Source organism: Pristiophorus japonicus, chromosome 3 (genome assembly GCF_044704955.1).
Source record: "Pristiophorus japonicus isolate sPriJap1 chromosome 3, sPriJap1.hap1, whole genome shotgun sequence".
Classification (NCBI taxonomy): Eukaryota; Metazoa; Chordata; class Chondrichthyes; family Pristiophoridae; genus Pristiophorus; species Pristiophorus japonicus.
In genome coordinates, this window is record NC_091979.1 from 85,051,812 (window position 1) to 85,070,094 (window position 18,283).

Here is an 18,283-nt window from a genome sequence, read left to right on the forward strand (position 1 = left end):
CAAAAAAAAAGCAAAAAACACAAAAAAACACAAAAAAATCAAAAACAAAAACAAAAAGGCACTTGTAAACTGTTTGTAGTGTCCCCCCTCCCCCTTTAATAAGGGGGCACTTGATTTAATGTTTATTTAATGTTTTCTACAAAAGAGTTGTAGAGCTGTTGAGTTGGGAGTGGCTTCCCCAGTCACATGATGTTCACAAGACTCAATAAAAGCCCAGCCAGTTGGGTTCAGGAGATCCACGATGACGCAAGTGGTTGTGAGCCTGGTGGTTGAACTGGTAATATGTAGTATGATTGTTAAACCTTTTTTAATAAACCATCATCATCATCATCATCATCATCATTATAGGCAGTCCCTCAAAATCGAGGAAGACTTGCTTTCACTCTAAAAGTGAGTTCTCAGGGGACTGAACAATCAATTCAGGAATTACAGTCTCTGTCGCAGGTGGGACAGACAGTCGTTGGAGGAAAAGGTGGGTGGGGAGTCTGATTTGCCGCACGCTCCTTCCGCTGCCTGTGCTTGTTTTCTGCATGCTCTTGGCGATGAGACTCAAGGTGCTCAGCGCCCTCCCGGATGCTCTTCCTCCACTTAGGGTGATCTTTGGCCAGGGACTCCTAGGTGTCGGTGGGATTTTGCATTTATCAAGTAGGCTTTGAGGGTGTACTTGAAATGTTTCCTCTGCCCACCTGGGGCTCGCATGCTGTGTAGGAGTTCTGAGTAGAGTGCTTGCTTTGGGAGTCTGATCAGTACTTCGATGCTGGGAATGTTGGCCTGATCGAGAACACTGACTTTGGGGCATCTGTCCTCCCAGGGGATTTTCAGGATCTTGCGGAGGCATCGTTGGTGGTATTTTTCCAGCGATTTGAGGTGTCTACTGTACATGGTCCACATCTCTGAGCCATACAGAGACGTGGACCATAAGCTTGGTGCCAGATTTGAGGGCCTGATCTTCGAACACTCTCTTCCTCGGGCGGCCGAAGGCTGTGCTGGCGCACTGATGGCGGTGTTGAACCTCGTCGTCGATGTCTGCCCTTGCTGATAATAGGCTCCCGAGGTATGGAAAGTGGTCCACGTTGTCCAGGGCCGTGTCGTGGATCTTAATGACTGGGGGACTGTGCTGTGCGGTGAGGTCAGGTTGGTGGAGGACCTTTGCCTTACGAATGTTTAGTGTAAAGCCCATGCTTTCATATGCCTCAGTGAAGATGTTGACTGGGACTTGGAGTTCAGCCTCTGAATGTGCGCAGACTCAAGTGTCGTCCATGTACTGTAGTTCGACAACAGAGGTTGGGACGGTCTTGGATCTTGCCTGGAGACAACGAAGGTTGAACAGGTTCCCACTGATTCAATAGTTTAGTTCCACTCCAGCCGGGAGCTTGTTGAGTGTGAGGTGGAGCATTGCAGCGAGGAAGATCAAGAAGAGGGTTGGCGTGATGATGCAGCCCTGCTTGACACCGGTTCGGATGTTGATTAGGTCCATGGTGAATCCGTTGGTCGGGATCACGGCTTGCATGCCATCGTGGAGCAGGCAGAGGATGGTGACAAACTTTTGGGGAGCAGCCGAAACGGAGGATGATGCTCTAGTTCTAGTTCTTGTAAACCAACTAGTTCTTAATAGCAATGTGTTGCTATGAATTCTTAAGCAAAGAACCCTTGAAGCAAATACATTTAACCATGATAAACAGAACCCAGGATCAAGTCCGTCCCATTTCCCGTACTTTATCCCTCACTTCCTCTCCCTCCTCCCAGAGCAGTATAGGGTCCCTCATCCTCACTTTCTACCCCACCAAATTCCGTATTCACCAGATCATCATCCATCCTTTTCACCACCTTGAACATGATTCCACCACCAAATAAACCTTTCCCTCCCTTCCCCTTTCAGCATTCGGGAGGAACTGCTCCCTCCATGACATCCTAGTCTACTCTTCTATCACCCCTAACACCCGCTCTTCTTTCCTTGGCATCTTAACATTCAAGCCAAATAGATGTCTTTCAAAAGAGCTGACACAGGGACAATGGGCTGAATGGCCTCCTTCTGTGCTGTACCAATCTATGACTTGTCTATTCAGCAAATCCCACAACACCATCCAGGGCCACACATATTCCTTCCAGGTGAGACAGTAATTTACTTCTTCCAATTTAGTATCCAGTATTTACTGCTCACGAAGCAGGCTTCTCTACATTGGTGAGGTCAAACTTAGATTAGGGCATCGCTTTGCTGTACATCTCCATTCTGTCTGCAAGCACAACCCTGAGCTCCCTGTCGCTTACCACTTTAATCGTTTCCAATCTGACCTCTGTTTTGCTTCCACTCTGACCTCTGTCTTTGGTCTTCCGCACTGTTGCAGTGAAATTCAGTGTAAGCTTGAGGAATAGCATCTCATCTTTCTACTTAGCAGTATGCCGCCATCTGACATTAATATTGGGCCAGAATATGCGAAGGCTGTAATGGCGTACTCTCAGAGTACGCTGTCATGCCGTCTTTGAAATGGACAGCTAGTTTGGAATTTCTGCATGCGCTTGCACATGTGTTAAATCCCAAACTTGCGATCTCCACCAGCATGAAATCCTCATTGCTGGTGCAGAGTGGGGCAAATTGCCCACCAACTGCCCAGCAATTACATATGAAAAATTTACAGCTGATGCAAACAGGAACAGGGCCTGTTTGTATCAGTGTAAGGGGATATTTCAAAAGATCCAAAGCATCGTTCGGCATGTTTTAACATTATTTCGTTCACATAAAAGTGAAATTGGAACATTACAGCAGAAGGCAGCATCTGAGCACCGTTTGACTAATTTAGCAGTGAGCTTCGTAGAATTGCGAAGAGCTTTTTGTGTTAGTTTGTTTTAATATCTGTGTGTTTCCATTCAATAAAGTTGTCAGAATAAGTATCAGTCTCGCCAAATGGTGATTAGTAAACCAGTTTATCAATTGTTTCAATTTCGTTATTTAAAGGACACTTGCATTGCACTGGCTTCCAACCACGACCAGAGGGGAAAAGAAGAAACTTAGCGCTTCTACTGAGTAAGAAATATATTTTGTTCTGAAGTTGTGCTGCTATTACCTGTAGGGAGATGGAAAATCTGTAAATCTGTAAATCTGTAAATTAATTATTGTATAGATGTTTATGCACTTTTAAATCCCAGAAGGCTCTAGTGATGAGGGTATAAATGAATGAGACCTTCTGTTTCCCGATTGGACCACTGGCCCACGTGAACCCAGGTAAGTTTCTGCACATGCTGCCCTTAAGTATGCAGTGTCAAACATCAGGTTCACAAATCCATCAGGTAAGTGCGCACTCTGTTCGGAAGCTGGCGGTGTACTCCGTAGGTAAGCACTGACCACAGAATCCAAGCCATTGGCTTCAACAACTTCAAATCTTAAAGTACCTATTTTATCTCGGATAATAGATGCTGGTAAAGTGTTCCATCCCCCCCACCCTCCACCCCGCTGTTCCCTCTTATAAGCTGTTCATCTGTAATATTTTCTGCTTCTGTTGACGAGCAATGTGCCCAAATCATTAACTCCACTTCTCTCCACAGTTGCCGTGGCTAATTTGCCTCGTGTTTCCAGCGTTTTCTGTTTCTGCTTCAGAGCTTGTTGTATGTGTTTCATGCATGTACAAAGTGACAATGAAAGTTTTGTGCTGGAACAAAGGAAAGCAAAGGGTGTGCAAGTGAAGAAAATAAATTCAAATCTCAGTCAGTTATTGGCAAAAGATATTTCTTGAGAGAACTTAATTCGGGTTAAACTCAATGCACTGGCTGGTAGTCTGAAGCGGCTCCTGCAGGTTGCAAATCTTCCCTATTGACTGATTTCATGGGCTACTATTTTGGGATATAATGGATGGAGGGGGGTTAAAGACAGGACTATGTTAGCAACTGTACGCTTAAAACTATCATTCAATTAGCAAAGGTTTTCTAGTTCATCTCATAAATCAGCTTTCCAGTTACCTGGAAAAAACAGATTGTAGCATAAGTCAATCAGAAGAGCTAAATATATTATATGTAATCACATATATATATATATATATATATATATATGACTCAATGAATTTATCCAGTGTATAGCTCAATCATACAGATCAGGAGATCCCAAGTTTGACCAAATCTGTACTGAGCTCAGAGAGATGCTGGTAATGTTACAGTTAAGCTGATCACCTTAGGTTAGGGAGAGGAACGTAGGGCAGAAGTGGGATCTGTAATGTCCCCATGACCGTTAAGTTACTGATGTCTACAGCACAGAAACAGGCCATTCGGCCCAACAAAATGCTCACTATCAAGACTCAGTCATAACCAATAGCCAACCAGCCACCATGGAACCATAACCTAATAAGGAATCAATGCATTCAGAAGTTGAGGGGAGGGGGAGACGACGAGGACAATTCAATATCTTGTTGATACTTAGTCACTGCTCAGAATGTTTCACTCAAAATGTCTGTGATGAAGTTTTACTGTAGAGTGAAGGGCGATTACAGCTACCAAGTCGATTGACTGTCCTACGAGATACAGTCACATGTCCACAATATGCTCAGTTGCTTAATATTTCTTTATCTATATCTGGCACAACTATTTCTTGTTAGTTAATCATTAAGTGCCCAAATTAACAATTCACATTATTCAACTGCACAACCACAACTTGACACACAATACTTAATATCGTAGAAGAAACTGTTTAATACTATTTCAGCTAAAAAAAAAGTTGCAATTACAACAGATCAAAAATTAAACCATAATTTATCTAACTTTGAAAATTGCAATAATTACATCACCCTGATGTAGGGTACCATGGGAAAACATTAATGTTGTGTAGATCTATTGCATTTATAAAGTGCAACAGCCATTTATTTGCAATGTCATTGGAAAACAGTGGAGATTCTACACGATATAGATTTTATTTTATTTGGCAGAGCACTTATTTTCTGTTGCATCTTTATTTAAAAGTGAATCGAGCATAATTAAAGATTCCACATGCAGAATTTCTGCTTGGACTGGCAGACGTGTACGAACTTGTTTGAGAATCATATTTAGTGCAGGGTAACCTCAAATGAATAACAATGCATTAGTGACGCATCAGAAACAATCAACACCTTCATGCTCGCATACTTGGGAATTCAGACATTAGTTTTTCACAAATCTCTCAGAGTAAGTTACTTTCTCCACATACGATGAAATACCATCACAACTCTCAACAAACGTACATTACAGAAGCATACATGGGAAACTATGGGGGAATTTTAACCCACAAAAACAGGTGGATTGGGGTCAGCTGAGCTGTGAACTTTAAAAAAAATTCACACCCAACCCCAACCCATGTCCAACCCGCCTACTTCCGGTTTTAACGGAGTTGGGACAGAGTGCAGGCAACCAACCCACTCCTAGGAGGCGGGTTGGTCATTTAAATGTTATAATGAGGCTGCGTGCCTCAGATTTAACCTATCTTCCAGGTTGAACCCTGGTTGGCTGAGTTTCCTGGCCTCTGGAAACCCAGCAACTAAAGGGAGGTGAGGACTGCTTTGTGGAAAACATAAATGTCTTTACAGCACAGCTTGCAGGCCAAGAGGAGCAGGAGTGCTTTCTGCCGGCCCACCAAATTACATTTTCCCTGCCCACCATTGGACCACATTCTCCAGGATCAGAGATCGGACCCCTCCCCCACTGGATCAGACCACCACCGCCCCTCCTCCAGCAGCCCCCCCACCCCCCACCCCCCTGGATCAGGGATCAGAGCCCGCTGGGATCAGTGACTATCCACCCCCCCACACACACGCCCACTAGCCCAGCTATGGGCTCCCTACCTGTTCCTGACCTGTGGCCTCCTCCACAGCATTCCCCACCCAACAGGGAGCCAAGCCTGTCAATCAGGCTGGAATAAAAAGACACACGCTGTGACACTAAAACTGCACAGCTCCTGATCAAAACTACTCCTTCCATTCACAAAACCCACCCTAGCAAATGTTGTGGCCTATGTTTCCATTTAGTTAACGGCACAAGGTTGAACAGCAAACTACTGCAGCAATCAGTGCCATAATCACAACAAAAGTCTAGAGAAAGAACAAAAAAGAAAGTTCGAATTCCATCAACATAATTTCACAGCAACGAGATAAGATCACATCGTAAAAATGGATTCTGCCTGTACTGTACTGGGGAATTGAGGAGAGCAGGTCAATTGAATGCAAAACCTTTAATAATCATTCAATTGGGCTGTTTAACTTGAATACAAAACATATTAAAAAGGAAGGAACGTCTAGGGTTGTCATCATCATAGGCAGTCCCTCAAAATCGAGGAAGACTTGCTTCCACTCTAAAAGTGAGATCTCAGGTGACTGAACAGTCCAATATGGGAATTACAGCGGGAATTACAGTCTCTGTCACAGGTGGGACAGACAGTTGTTGAAGGAAAGGGTGAGTGGGGAGTCTGGTTTGCCACACGCTCCTTCCGCTGCCTGCACGTGCTTTCTGCATGCTCTTGGTGACGAGACTCGAGATGCTCAGCGCCCTCCCGGATGCTCTTCCTCCACTTAGGGCAGTCTTTGGCCAGGGATTCCCAGGTGCCGGTGGGGATGTTGCATTTTATCAAGGAGGCTTTGAGGGTGTCCTTGAAACATTTCCTCTGCCCATCTTGTGTTTGCTTGCCGTGTCAGAGTTCTGAGTAGTGCTTGCTATGGGAGTCTTGTATCAGGTATGCGAACAATGTGGCCCGCCCAATGGAGTTGGTCGAGTGTGGTCAGTGTTTCGATGCTGGGGATGTTGGCCCAATCGAGAACACTGACGTTGGTGCGTCTATCCTTCCAGGGGATTTGCAGGATCTTGCGGAAACATCGTTGGTGGTATTTCTCCAGTGATTTGAGGTGTCGACTGTATATGGTCCATGTCTCTGAGCCATACAGGAGGGCAGGTATCACTACAGCTCTGTAGACCATAAGCTTGCTGACAGATTTGAGGGTCTGATCTTTGCACTGGAGGTGGTGTTGAACCTCATTGTCGCTGTCTGCCCTTGGTGATAATAGGCTCCCGAGGTATGGAAAGTGGTCCACGTTGTCCAAGGCCGTGCTGTGGATCTTGATGACTGGGGACAGTGCTGTGTGGCGGGGTCAGGTTGGTGGAGGACCTTTGTCTTACGGATGTTTAGTGTAAGGCCCATGCTTTTGTATGCCTCGGTATGGAACCAGTGGGAACCTGTTCAACCTTCATCGCGTCCAGGCTAGTTCCAAGACCGTCGCATCCTTTTTCATCGAACTACAGGACACGGACAACGCTGGCATCTGTGCACATTCAGAGGCTGAACTCCAAGCCATCGTCAACATCTAGGGTTGTATTTTTCTTTTCAAAGTGCTTAATTTCATGGATTCATTACATTTCCACCAGAACTTTTACAAAATGTCAATTTTCTTTCTGCATGGACAATCGTGTGTCAAGTTTCCCTCCTCACTCTGCTACTCCAGTAATGTCACTGATGGGAAGCATTCCAGAGCAATTCAGATTTCATCACTAAAAGTGTACTCACAACGCCTGACCTTAGTTAACCTTGGTACCACCCAGGGATAGTAGGGAGGGTGACCCAACAGGAGAGTCTCCATGTGGGTAAGAATTGATGATCTTACATAAACATAAAACCAAATTCTGCTGCAAGTATTATTTTACACTGGGCACAAAGTATTTTTATGATTTCCATAGACCTTCTGCTGAGCATTCATCATGTGAATAGTTGTATCAAAAGTAAAGTTTCTCTATGCAATAGTTCATATGAGTCTAAATCTGTCCCACTATTCACTGGCAGGAATTTTATATCTAAAACAAGAATTTCCTTATCCTAGACTTCACACCTTTAATTCTGTTATTCAAGTTTACAGAAGGCCCTTTTATATCAGAAACATACCTTAACTGGTCATTATCACATTGCTGTTTGTGAAAGTTAGCTGTGCACAAATTGGCTGCCATGTTTCTTACATTACAACAGTGATTACATTTTAAAAAGTAATTCATTGGCTGTAAAGTGTTTTGGGATGTCCGGAGGTCATGAAAGGTGCTATATAAATGCAAGTCTTTCTTTAACCTTTTTGGACTGATTGTAAGAACTAAACTCCTAATATCAACTGCTGAAAGAACTTTCCATTTCTAAACAACTCTTACAAGGCATTACTTGTGCACTATTTGTACACATGCAGTGTCAAACTACGTTACGCAAGACTACTCCTTCCATAGGATCCAGGAGAAGTCCAACACTTCACCCCAGATTATTATTTTTTTTTAATTCGATCATGGGATGTGAGCGTCATTGGCATTTATTGCCCCTCCCTAATTGCCCTCAAAAAAGTGGTGGTGATCCGCCTTCTTGAATCGCTGCAGTCGCTGTGGTGAGGGTACTCCCACAATGCTGTTAAAGGGAATTCCAGGATTTTGACCATTGCAACGATGAAGGAAGGGCGATATACATCCAAGTCAGGATGGTGTGTGACTTGGAGCAGAACATGCAGGTGATGGTGTTCCCAATGCACCTGCTGCCCTTGTCCTTCTAGGTGGTAGAGGTCGCGGGTTTGGGAGGTGCTGCTTAAGAAGCCTTGGCGAGTTGCTGCAGTGCATCTTGTAGATGGTACACACTGTGCCAGTGATGGAGGGAGTGAATGTTTATGGTGATGGATGGGAGTGCCAATTAAGCTTTGTCCTAGATGCTATTGAGCTTCTTAAGCGTTGTTAGAGCTGCACTCATCCAGGCAAGTGGAGAGTACTCCATAATGCTCCTGACTTGTGCCTTGTAGATGGTGGAAAGGCTTTGGGGAGTCAGGAGGTGAAATACTCACCACAGAATACCCAGCCTCTGACCTGCTCTTGTTGCCACAATATTTATATGGCTGTTCCAGTTAAGTTTCTGGTCAGTGGTGACCCCCAGGATGTTGATGGTGGGGGATTTGGTGATGGTAATGCTGTTGAATGTCATGGGGCGGTGGTTAGACTCTCGCTTGTTAATACTGCAACTTTAGCATTGGTGTGAAGTAGAAACCACTTACCCATCTCTAATCCTGCTACATCCCACTCTGCCTTCTCTCTTGCTCACATCTCTCTAACTTCCTCCTATAACTTCTAGGCTTCTGCATTACAGTCCTTGGTCACCGCCCCCCCCCCCCCCCCAACCAGTCCAATTATTCTCCACATCATATCCTAGGATAGCCCAGGAGCCTCCTGGAATGGATGATCGATTCCCTAGGTGCTGCTGTCCCAGGAGAAAAATACTTCATGTTCCAGTTCACATCGGCCCTGGATTTTCAAAATTCAACCTGCACCATCCTACTCACCTTTTAAAAAATGAATTCATGGGATGTAGGCATCGCTGGTAGTGCCAGCATTTATTGCCCATCCCGCCTTATACAACTGTGTGGCTTGCTAGGTCATTTCAGAGGGCAATTAAGAGTCAGCTATATTGCTGTGGGTCTGGAGTCACATGGAGGCCAGACTGGGTAAGAACAACAGATTTCCTTCCCTAAAGGACATTTGTGAACCAGATGGGTTTTTATGACCATCCATTAGTTTCATGGATACTGTGACTGATATTAACCTTTTATTCCAGATTTTTTTTTAAACTGATTGAATTTAAATTTCCCAGCTGCCATGATGGGATTTAAACTCATAAATTGGATCATTAGTCCAGGTCTGTGGATTACTAGTTCAGTACCATAACCACTATGCTACCGTACCTCACACTGCCTATCACCAGATTGAGTGCTGGAATATCGTTTGTTGCTGGCTGCTGTTCCCGAGCCCTTAAGATCACCGGAGAGGCAGCTCACCGCAATTCCCATGAAGTTACAGTAGTGGAGTAGGTATAACCACGAGAAAAGTCACTGTGCTTTTAGCAGACTGCCTTGTTTGCTTTATTGTTTTGAGCCGGCAGAAACAGGACGACCCGTATGGTGGAGGAGCTAATTGATGAAGAGTCTCTAGCTCTAAAGAAGAGTCTAGCGATGATGAATTCGCAAAATAAGTATTTAGTTCTCAGGTTACCAATATAACGGAATATGCATTGCTAACCTTGAGCTTCAACTTCAGCGCCATCATCCTCAGGTCAGTTGTTTAAAATTATAGCCTTCAATGGCAGTCATTGGCACCCTCAGCAAAGCAGATATCAAGCCATTAAGTAAACGCAAAAACATTTGCAGACTGCGGAGAAGGTCATCTGACGAACCTCCAGGAATAAGAATAAATTTGGCAATCCTACTTCGTGATGAAGTTAAAGTTATCATAGAAACATACTCCTAGAAAAGGAGCTTTCAATGAATCATTATTTAATTAATATGGTAGCATAGTAGTTATGTTACTGAATTAGTAATCCCGAGGCTCAGACTAATAATCCACGAGATGCAAGTTCAAATCCCACCACAGAAATTGGGGGAGTTTAAATTCAGTTAATTAAATAAATCTGGAATTCAAAAAGTAATATCAATAATGGGTGACCATGAATCTTCTGAATTGTTGCAAAAAACCCAGCTGGTTCACTCATGTCCTTTAGGGAAGGAAATCTGCTCTCCTTACTCCGGCCTATATGTGACTTCAGATGCACAGCAATGTGGTTGACTCTTAAACTGCCCTCTGAAATGGTCTAGCAAGCCAATTAGTTGTACCAAACTGCCACAATAAAATCAGTACTGTGGGAGTACCTTCCCCACACACACTGCATTGGTTCTCATGGGCAATAAATGCCAGCCTTGCCAATGATGCTCACATCCTGTGAACAAATAATTTCAAAAAAATTCTATAGTTTTAGATTGCTATGTGTGTAATATGTAAATGCCATACTTTAGTGATGCTTTTGTGTTCAATAGGCCTCCCTATAGCTCTGAGCCAATATAATCAATTAGGGAATGTGCTGTTCTTCTGCTTCTACATAATTTCTTGCTTTTCCCCCTTTTCTCTCCTGTATGCAATGACTCCTTGTTGAGTTATGTGTTATGTATGCATGTTAATGTTGTACTATGACACTGGATCTGAATGTACCTTCACCCTATATATGCCATACCTGTACACCAGAGGGTGCTGCTGCTGGAGACCTCAGGGTCACCTGTACACTGCAGGTAACCAAGTATAAAAGGGAGCTCACCTCTTGGTGTCCGTACTGTAGGAGCTGCAATAAAGGACTACAGTCTGTACAATTCAAGTGCCATACCCCTACCTCGTGGAATCATTAAGAGAGTGCTTGCATACACAATAGTATGATTCCAAAGTCACTGCATATTCTTTGTTAACTTGCCCAACTAGTCATTCTGCATGTGTAAGACTTGACTGTGAGTAGCCGTTGGATATTTTACTATGTGGTCCATCACAGCCATGGCCATCCCTGTTCTTACCTGATCTCCACAGAAGCACAGTTCCAGAAGAGGTAGTAATCAGTAGGATCCCTAAACAATCTTCCCCACCTTAACTTCGGGGCACTGGGATCATTTACACTGTACCCCGAGCTTCACCTCAGTTAAGATCAACTAATTTACCAAAGAGCCCGAGGCCTTCCTGATCTGTATGGCTCAACTATCCAATAAATAAACTTCTTGAGTGGTCAACAAAGCCATTTCTAAATAATGTCAGTCATAGTGCTGCAAATCTTTCTTTGAATTAAACAAAGAGTACTGGCAATTCAGCATCAAATGCAGGGTTTTAAAAACAATTATACGCTTGAGCAACTTAAATTGTCAATTCTGAGAAAGTTCCCAGTTCAAGCAACCAGCCTCAGTTTCAAGCAGTGTTCCCTTATGTGTCAGCCGTGGCACTCTCTCCTCTGATTCAGAAATTTGTGGGTTCAAGTCCCTCTCCAGAGACAAAAATCGAGGTTGATGCTCCAGTACAGTATTGAGGAGTGCTGCACTGTCAGAGGTGCCATCTTTCAGATAAGATGTTAAACCGAGCCCCCATCTACTCTCATGTGGATGTAAAAGATATCATGGCACTATTTCAAGGAAGAGCAGGGAAGTTATCCCCTGGTGTCCGGCCAATATTTATCCCTCAATCAACATCACTAAACAGATTATTTGATCATTATCACATTGTTGTTTGTGGGTGCTTGCTGTGCACAAACTGGTTGTCGCATTTCCTACATTACAACAATAACTACACTTAATAAAGTAGCTCATTTGCTGTAAAGTGCTTTGAGATGTCCAGTAGTCCTGAAAGGCGCCATATAAATGCAAGTATTTTGCTTTTTTTTGGTCTAAGCTGTGCTCGTACACGCCTGCCCAATAATGTGCATGGTACCGCGCAGGTTGCTCACAAGCGTTTCCATTTGAAATACCGCGAATGCGCAGAAATTTAAAGTGCATTGAAATAAACAGACTACCAGCAGATTGAAAAACTGCAAATGTAACGTCCCTATTTAAAAAAGGAGGCAGACAAAAAGCAGGAAACTATAGACCAGTTAGCCTAACATCTGTGGTTGGGAAAATGTTGGAGTCCATTATTAAAGAAGCAGTAGCAGGACATTTGGAAAAGCAAAATTCAGTCAGGCAGAGTCAGCATGGATTTATGCAGGGGAAGTTATGTTTGAAAAATTTGCTAGAATTCTTTGAGGATGTAATGAACAGGGTGGATAAAGGGAAACCAGTGGATGTGGTGTATTTGGACTTCCAGAAGGCATTTGACAAGGTGCCACATAAACGGTTATTGCACAAGATAAAAGTTCATAGGGTTGAGGGTAATATATTAGCATGGATAGGGGATTGGCTAACTAACAGAAAACAGAGTTGGGATAAATGGTTCTTTCTCTGGTTGGCAATCAGTAACTAGTGGGGTGCCGCAGGGATTAGTGCTGGGACCACACTATTTACAATCTATATTAACGATTTGGAAGAAGAGACTGAGTGTAATGTAGCCAAGTTTGCTGACGATACAAAGGTGGGAGGAAAAGCAATGTGTGAGGACATAGACAGGCTAAGTGACTGGGCAAAAATTTGGGGACAGATGGAGTATAATGTTGGAAAGTGTGAGGTCATGCATTTTGACAGAAAAAAAATCAAAGAGCAAGTTATTATTTAAATGGAGAAAGATTGCAAAGTGCTGCAGTACAGCGGGACCTGGGAGTACTTGTGCATGAAACACAAAAGGATAGTATGCAGGTACATCAAGTGATCAGGAAGGGCAATGGAATCTTGGCCTTTATTGCAAAGGGGATGGAGTATAAAAGCAGGGAAGTCTTGCTACAGTTATACAGGGTATTGGTGAGGCCACACCTGGAATACTGCGTGCAGTTTTGGTTTCCATATTTCGGAAAGGATATACTTGCTTTGGAGGCAGTTCAGAGAAGATTCACGAGGTTGATTCCGGAGATGAGGGGGTTGACTTATGAGGAAAGGTTGAGTAGGTTGGGCCTATACTCATTGGAGTTCAGAAGAATGAGAGCTGATCTTATCGAAACTTATAAGATTATGAGGGGGCTTGACAAGGTGGATGCAGAGAGGATGTTTCCACTGATAGGGGAGATTAGAACTAGGGGGTATAATCTTAGAATAAGGGACTGCACATTTAAAACTGAGATGAGGAGAAATTTCTTCTCTGAGGGTTGTAAATCTGTGGAATTCGCTGCCTCAGAGAGCTATGGAAGCTGGGACATTGAATAAATTTACGACAGAACTAGACAGTTTCTTAAATGATAAGGGGATAAGGGATTATGGGGAGTGGGCAGGGAAGTGGACCTGAGTCTATGATCAGATTAGCCATGATCTTATTGAATGGCGGAGCAGGCTCGAGGGGCCGTATGGCCTACTCCTGCTCCTATTTCTTATGTTCTTATGTTTATGCTCTTATGTATAACAAAGACAATTTAGAGAGAACATTAGATACATTTAGACAGGTCAAATATAGCAGTAGTTGCACACTGAGGAAAGCTCCTTTTATCCTGCAGTACCCCACAGCCCCAATCTCAGAGAAATACCTGCATTACTTGTGTGAAATTTTTCAGTACCAGCTATCCTGTAATCCTTCTGAGTGAAATTGTCAATTTAGTTCCAGTTTGTCGTAGTTTTATGCTATGGAATCCAAGCCCACTAGCTGGTCAGCTGAGACTGCCCAAATTCTTTCAATATAAAATATTTATGGCCAACATAGAACGAAGACATTTGTCTTATCAGTCCGGCAAAGATTCAAATCCAGGTGCCAGAAATGAAAGACCAATGTGTTAACTAATCAGCCCCACAACCAACAAGAATGTATCTTGCATCTTCAAAAATCTAAATGTATCCAATTAACAGCACTCAGTAGAGAGAAAAAACTTCTCTCAATAGTACAGAATCTCTTTCAAATTGATACAATTAGCAAGTTATGTTCACCTAACCGACTTCGCTCAATTATAGTGCATGTCGTAGCCTCACTGTAACTTGCACTAATTGGTCTTCGCAGTATACACTGGGGCCCATGTCATACACCTATTGAGTTCAACATCCCATTCTCTTAATTGCCGACTAAATCACCAGTCTTTTACCTCCCTGATTCCACAATATTTAAAGCCTCTCCTCTAAATATGAATATCATCAATAGTAGCAATGGAATCATAGAATGATACAGCACAGAAGGAGGTCATTTGGTCCATCATACCTGTACCAGCTCTTTGAAAGAGCTATTCAGTTAGTCCCACTCCCCTGCTCTTTCCCCTTAGCCCTACAAATGCTTCCACCAAGTATTTATCCAATTGCCTTGAAAGTTATTATTGAATCTTCTTCCACCACCATTTCAGACGGAGCATTCCAGATCACAACAGCTCACTGCACAACTCTTTCCCCTCAAGTCACCTCTGATTCTTTTGCCAATGACCTTAAATCCGTGTCCTCTCGTTACCAACCCTTCTGTCACTGAAAACAGTTTCTCCTTATTTACTCTTTCAAAACCCTTACTGATTTTGAACATCTATATCAAATCTCCCCTTAACCTTCTCTGCTCTAAGCAATTTCTCTAGTCTCGCCACATAACTGGTCTTTTGCAAATGAAACATTATAATTTAGTAATGCTTAGATTTGTATCTATCAAATTAACATATTGCAGTGAACAAAGTAAAAAGAACAAACATTGCCTTTTATTGAGGTATTTATGAAGAGAAACATTAATTATTTCAAGGATTTAAAAATATAGCATTCCTTAATGCTCGAATTGGTAAAGACAGAGGGCTAGATTTTCCATTATTTTTGCATGCATACCGCCCACTTAACGTTCATTTTAACGCTGAAATGTGTAACGCCCATATATCACCCATTTAGGCACAAAATGGAAAGTAACACGTATTTCTCGGTCACTTATCGGCGAGCGTTACTTTCGGCATGTACGTAACGCCGATAAAAAATAATACCGCCCGCCCACTTTTTTTGAGCGGAAAGATCAGAATGGGCGACACCAATGCCCATAATATCGGCAAGCGTTACTTTCGGCACGTAATTAACACCAAGATTTAATAATACTGCCCAGCCATTGTTTTTTGTCATAAAGATCACATTTGCCGAAACTAATGCCCAGAAAATCACCCATCCTTACTTTCGGCACCTCGCACACATCTCGCCGACAATATCGCTCGCCGAGAAAACTGCTGTGAGAAAGTTGAACTGACCGGAACTACTCACAGCGGTATGGACGCCATTTTCTCCGGTCGCATCTTTAAAAGGCTGCTCTGCTTCAACTTTGGGGGAGTTTGGATGTACTCTGGAGGTGTTTTGAGGTGATGTGAACATCTGAACAAACAGTGGACAATTGGAATTTACTTTAGGTGTCTTAGTGGGGACATTCATTGTTTGTGAACAATCGGTGTAATGCAGATAGCTATTGGAATGGGACCTGTCATTTCTCAGTCTCTCTTGATGACCACACACATGCTGCAGACTCGAGATGGAGAAGGTACATTCAACAACATCATGTACCCAATGTAAGACATGCCAGACTGATGAGGAGGACCAGATGTTACATCCCCCGCACTTACAGGAGAAGCAGTCTTACCTCAACTTGTGCGACACCACCTACCTTCAGAGACTTCGCTTCCACAAAGAGAGGTTATCAGTGAGATATGCCAGCTCATCAGGGGAGATCTGCAGCCTGCCAGCACCATCAAGACTGCACTATCTGTCAAGGTTAAGGTGACTGTGGCATTTTCGTTCTACACATTGGGTTCCTTTCAGGCCTCGGCTGACGACATTTGCGGTATATCTCAGCATGCCACAAATTACTGCATTAGACAGGTCACTGAAGCTCTGTACGCACGCAGGAGGGACTTTATCAGCTTCCCTATGACCAGGGAGGCTCAGACTGAGAGGGCTTTAGGATTCTACAGAATTGCTAACTTTCCCAAGGTGCAGGGAGCAATAGACTGTATGCACATCATGATGCAACCTTTTCAGGATGCAGAGGTTTTTAGGAACCGCAAGGGATTATATTGGTAGTGAATGCTAAATTTCCGGGTAGCATCCATGAGAGCACTGAATCTGATATGTTTACCAATCAGCCACAGTCAATGCTGGATGCTTGATGACAAAGGATATGGCTTCGTCACCTGGCTGATGACCCCACTGCGTGACACCCACACCGAAGCCAAGAAGCCATACAATGAGAGCCATAGATCCACTCGGAATATCAGCAAGAAAACCATTGGCAGTGCTTAAGCAGCGCTTTAGATGTCTGGACCACTCAGGAGGCGAGCTCCAATACCACACTGAACAGGTAGCTCAATTCGTGGTCATGTGCTCCATGCTGCACAACTTGGCTATCAGGAGGGGACAAGAATTGCCAGAAGGGTGTGACGGTCCACCTCAGGAGAGAGAGGAAGAGAAGACGAGGAGGTGGACGCTGACCTCGGGCCAGACAATCAGGCTGATAATGAAACCATGCCCCAGCCCTCCTCTTGACCACAGGAAAGGACCCGTGGTGGCTACATAGCTGCAAGACTCTTACGTCAGCAGCTCATAAATGAGCGCTTTGCTTGAAAGAACGTAGGTGGTATTTACAAAGCTGTAGCACAGCTGGGTGTGCAGGTCATACATCAGTGGTGTGCATCACCTTGGTGACAGTTTAAGTTGATTGAAGTTAAGTGTAATTATATCCTTTCATGTTAAGGAATCACCAGTGTGTAATGGTGCAGCTATCTGAGACAATGCGCAACAAGGTTATGTTAAATAAAAAACATTTCATCCGACCATTTATCTGAAATCATAATTATATCTGTAAAACAACACTCCACTCTACCCCCGCCCCATCCCACAACACATTTATCACATTTACATCATTACAATGGTCCCCATTTTCCGCAAAACAGAACACAAATGCGAACCAACAAGGTAGTCCCCTCGCCTCTTGCCCCGACCCTCCCACTAAAACAGCAGTAGCAACCTAAAAATATGCCCCAGACAATAGCTGCAGCCGTGTACCTCACTTTCCTTCTCCCCCCCCGCCTGCTTCTCCTCCCCAGCTTTACCTCTTCCCCTTCCCCTCCCGACTCCAAGCCACGTGGTCGAGGAGCTCCTCAGGTACTCCTTCATTGGGGGGAATGACAGCAGAACAGCTGCTTGGACGGATACGGGAGAGGACGGTCCTGAGGTGGGAACGTGTTCCGAGCCAGAAGCAAGATCTTTCTCCTGGCTCTCCTGTGTCATTGGCAATGTGGGTGCGGCACCTTGGGGTGAGGTGCCGCACTCCAGGTCCACTGGGAGCCCTCTGCCAACAGTGTTTCTGGCTAACAGCTCCAGGGCCTCCTCCATCCCTTCCATATTATATATTATTTGTTGGACAAAAACTCGGTGCCAACTACGTTCTTGGTGCTTAGTAGGCTTTTTGCTGCTGGTGAATCTCCCTTATGCTTCCCACAACAGCTAAACAAGCACACACCACACCCACACACGCTTTCAGTACCTCTCTGCTCACTCTCTTTCTGTCTCCTCTTCTGCGCATGTAATGATGACCTCTGACTTCCTGAATTGCGGGAAATGCTAAGGACGGCAACACTTTACGGTAGAAGGTCAGAGAGATTTAATACTAAAGCCCATTTCAGATCGCTCGGGGTAACGCCCATTTTTAAAAATGGAAACTAGGGTGTTTGAAAATGGGTGATAATCCGGCGATCTGAAAACCCATATTTACCGCCCACGCCAGAAATAATGCTCATTTTTGGGCGATCTGCACAAAAGTGGAAAATCTAGCTCAGAATGTTGCTGACCCATACAACCAGAAGGTCCCAACTTCAATCAGATAATTGAGCAATTGGACTAGTTGATCTCTGCTGACTCTTTTAAAATACTGGCAATTGCCAATTAAAAGTCAAGCATGTGCCCCTTTTTAAAGTGGC

The 18,283-nt window shown here is 43.9% G+C and overlaps 1 protein-coding gene across 2 annotated transcripts in view; it reads right to left on the reverse strand.

Annotated features, from left to right (window-relative positions):
* The window catches only part of xirp2b (xin actin binding repeat containing 2b), a 203,308-nt gene that overhangs the window by 129,400 nt on the left and 55,625 nt on the right, over positions 1 to 18,283 (reverse strand). Inside the window, exon 1 of one of the 2 annotated variants that reach the window (XM_070875511.1) lies at positions 15,579 to 15,602. The exons of the other annotated variant lie outside the window; for it this stretch is intronic. The gene's annotated coding sequence lies outside the window, so the exon portion shown is untranslated. Of the gene's footprint in view, positions 1 to 15,578; positions 15,603 to 18,283 lie in introns of those variants that run through there. 2 annotated transcript variants of the gene reach the window in all.